A 4,489-nucleotide genomic window follows, 5' to 3' on the forward strand; every position below is an offset into this window, starting at 1 on the left:
CTCACATGAAATTCAACAATGAATAGTTGATGGCGTCCCTAGTGAACATGGTTATCGCACAACAAGCAACTTAATAAGAGATAAAGTGCATAATTACATATTCAATACCACAATAGTTTTTAAGCTATTTGTCCCATGAGCTATATATTGCAAAGGTGAATGATGGAATTTTAAAGGTAGCACTCAAGCAATTTACTTTGGAATGGCGGAAAATACCATGTAGTAGGTAGGTATGGTGGACACAAATGGCATAGTGGTTGGCTCAAGTATTTTGGATGCATGAGAAGTATTCCCTCTCGATACAAGGTTTAGGCTAGCAAGGTTTATTTGAAACAAACACAAGGATGAACCGGTGCAGCAAAACTCACATAAAAGACATATCGAAAACATTATAAGACTCTACACCGTCTTCCTTGTTGTTCAAACTCAATACTAGAAATTATCTAGACCTTAGAGAAACCAAATATGCAAACCAAATTTTAGCATGCTCTATGTATTTCTTCATTAATGGGTGCAAAGCATATGATGCAAGAGCTTAAACATGAGCACAACAATTGCCAAGTATCACATTACCCAAGACATTTATAGCAATTACTACATGTATCATTTTCCAATTCCAACCATATAACAATTTAACGAAGGAGAAACTTCGCCATGAATACTATGAGTACAAACCAAGGACATACTTGTCCATATGCTACAGCGGAGCGTGTCTCTCTCCCATAAAGTGAATGCTAGGATCCATTTTATTCAAACAAAACAAAAACAAAAACAAACCGACGCTCCAAGAAAAAGCACATAAGATGTGATGGAATAAAAATATAGTTTCAGGGGAGGAACTCGATAATGTTGTCGATGAAGAAGGGGATGCCTTGGGCATCCCCAAGCTTAGACGCTTGAGTCTTCTTGATATATGCAGGGGTGAACCACCGGGGCATCCCCAAGCTTAGAGCTTTCACTCTCCTTGATCATGTTGCATCATACTCCTCTCTTGATCCTTGAAAACTTCCTCCACACCAAACTCGAAACAACTCATTAGAGGGTTAGTGCACAATAAAAATTAACATATTAAGAGGTGACACAATCATTCTTAACACTTCTGGACATTGCATAATGCTACTGGACATTAGTGGATCAAAGAAATTCATCCAACATAGCAAAAGAGGCAATGCGAAATAAAAGGCAGAATCTGTCAAAACAGAACAGTTCGTATTGACGAATTTTAAAATGGCACCAGACTTGCTCAGATGAAAATGCTCAAATTGAATGAAAGTTGCGTACATATCTGAGGATCATGCACGTAAATTGGCTTAATTTTCTGAGCTACCTACAGGGAGGTGGACCCAGATTCGTGACAGCAAAGAAATCTGGAACTGTGCAGTAATCCAAATCTAGTACTTACTTTTCTATCAACGGCTTAACTTGGCACAACAAAACACAAAACTAAGATAAGGAGAGGTTGCTACAGTAGTAAACAACTTCCAAGACACAAAATAAAAACAAAGTACTGTAGGTAAAAACATGGGTTGTCTCCCATAAGCGCTTTTCTTTAACGCCTTTCAGCTAGGCGCAGAAAGTGTGTATCAAGTATTATCAAGAGACGAAGTGTCAACATCATAATTGGTTCTCATAATAGAATCAAAAGGTACCTTCATTCTCTTTCTAGGGAAGTGTTCCATACCTTTCTTGAGAGGAAATTGATATTTTATATTACCTTCCTTCATATCAATAATAGCACCAACAGTTCGAAGAAAAGGTCTTCCCAATATAATGGGACAAGATGCATTGCATTCAATATCCAAGACAACAAAATCAACGGGGACAAGGTTATTGTTAACGGTAATGCGAACATTATCAACTTTACCCAAAGGTTTCTTTGTAGAATGATCAGCAAGATTAACATCCAAATAACAATTTTTCAGCGGTGGCAAGTCAAGCATATTATAAATTTTCTTAGGCATAACAGAAATACTTGCACCAAGATCACATAAAGCATTACAATCAAAATCTTTAACCTTCATCTTAATGATGGGCTCCCAACCATCCTCTAGCTTTTTAGGAATAGAGGCTTCGCGCTCTAATTTCTCTTCTCTAGCTTTTATGAGAGCATTTGTAATATGATGCGTGAAAGCCAAATTTATAGCACTAGCATTAGGACTTTTAGCAAGTTTTTGCAAGAACTTTATAACTTCAGAGATGTGGCAATCATCAAAATTCAAACCATTATAATCTAAAGCAATGGGATCATCATCCCCAATGTTGGAAAAAATTTCAGCAGCTTTATCACAAGCAGTTTCAGCAGTTTTAGCAGTTTCAGGCAGTTTTTCGCGCTTTGCATTAGAAGTGGAAACATTGCTAACACCAATTCTTTTATTAGTATGAGTAGGAGGTGCAGCAACATGTGTAGCATTAGCATTACAAGTGGTGGTAATAGTCCAAACTTTAGCTACATTCTTCTCTTTAGCTAGTTTTTCATTTTCTTCTCTATCCCACCTAGCACGCAGTTCAGCCATTAATCTTATATTCTCATTAATTCTAACTTGAATGGCATTTGCTGTAGTAACAATTTTATTATGATGATTCTCATTAGGCAAAATTTTTGATTTCAAAAGATCAACATCAGCAGCAAGACTATCGACTTTAGAAGCAAGTATATCAATTTTCCCAAGCTTTTCTTCAACAGATTTGTTAAAAGCAGTTTGTGTATTAATAAATTCTTTAAGCATGGCTTCAAGTCCAGGGGGTGAACTCCTATTATTGTTGTAAGAATTCCCATAAGAATTACCATAGCCGTTGCCATTATTATAAGGATATGGCCTATAGTTGTTACTAGAATTGTTCCGGTAAGCATTGTTGTTGAAATTATTATTTTTAATGAAGTTTACATCAACATGTTCTTCTTGTGCAACCAATGAAGCTAACGGAACATTATTAGGATCAATATTAGTCCTATCATTCACAAGCATAGACATAATAGCATCAATCTTATCACTCAAGGAAGAGGTTTCTTCGACAGAATTTACCTTCTTACCTTGTGGAGCTCTTTCCGTGTGCCATTCAGAGTAGTTGATCATCATATTATCAAGAAGCTTTGTTGCTTCACCAAGAGTGATGGACATAAAGGTACCTCCAGCAGCTGAATCCAATAAATTCGGTGAAGAAAAATTTAGTCCTGCATAGAAGGTTTGGATGATCATCCGAGTAGTCAGTCCATGGGTTGGGCAATTTTTAACCAAGGATTTCATTCTTTCCCAAGCTTGAGCAACATGTTCAGTATCTAATTGTTTAAAATTCATTATGCTACTCCTCAAAGATATAATTTTAGCAGGGGGATAATATCTACCAATAAAAGCATCCTTGCATTTAGTCCATGAATCAATACTATTCTTAGGCAGAGATAGCAACCAATCTTTAGCTCTTCCTCTTAATGAGAAAGGGAACAATTTTAATTTAATAATATCACCATCTACATCTTTATACTTTTGCATTTCACATAGTTCAACAAAATTATTAAGATGGGCAGCAGCATCATCAGAACTAACACCAGAAAATTGCTCTCGCATAACAAGATTCAGTAAAGCAGGTTTAATTTCAAAGAATTCTGCTGTAGTAGCAGGTGGAGCAATAGGTGTGCATAAGAAATCATTATTATTTGTGGTTGTGAAGTCACACAACTTAGTATTTTCAGCGTTGGCCATTTTAGCAACAGTAAATAAAACAAACTAGATAAAGTAAATGCAAGTAAACTAATTTTTTTGTGTTTTTGATATAGCAAACAAGATAACAAATAAAGTAAAACTAGCAACTAATTTTTTTGTATTTTGATTTAGTGCAGCAAACAAAGTAGTAAATAAAACTAAGCAAGACAAAAACAAAGTAAAGAGATTGAGAAGTGGAGACTCCCCTTGCAGCGTGTCTTGATCTCCCCGGCAACGGCGCCAGAAAATGTACTTGATGGCGTGTATTTCACACGTTCATTGGGCAACCCCAAGAGGAAGGTATGATGCGCACAGCAGCAAGTTTTCCCTCAGAAAGAAACCAAGGTTTATCGAACCAGGAGGAGCCAAGAAGCACGTTGAAGGTTGATGGCGGCGGGATGTAGTGCGGCGCAACACCAGGGATTCCGGCGCCAACGTGGAACCTGCACAACACAACCAAAGTACTTTGCCCCAACGAAACAGTGAGGTTGTCAATCTCACCGGCTTGCTGTAACAAAGGATTAACCGTATTGTGTGGAAGATGATTGTTTGCAGAAAACAGTAGAACAAGTATTGCAGTAGATTGTATTTCAGTAAAGAGAATTGGACCGGGGTCCACAGTTCACTAGAGGTGTCTCTCCCATAAGACAAACAGCATGTTGGGTGAACAAATTACAGTTGGGCAATTGACAAATAAAGAGAGCATGACCATGCACATACATATCATGATGAGTATAGTGAGATTTAATTGGGCATTACGACAAAGTACATAGACCGCCATCCAACTGCAT

The sequence above is a fragment of the Lolium perenne genome, chromosome 1 (genome assembly GCF_019359855.2).
Source record: "Lolium perenne isolate Kyuss_39 chromosome 1, Kyuss_2.0, whole genome shotgun sequence".
NCBI classification, from domain to species: domain Eukaryota; kingdom Viridiplantae; phylum Streptophyta; class Magnoliopsida; order Poales; family Poaceae; genus Lolium; species Lolium perenne.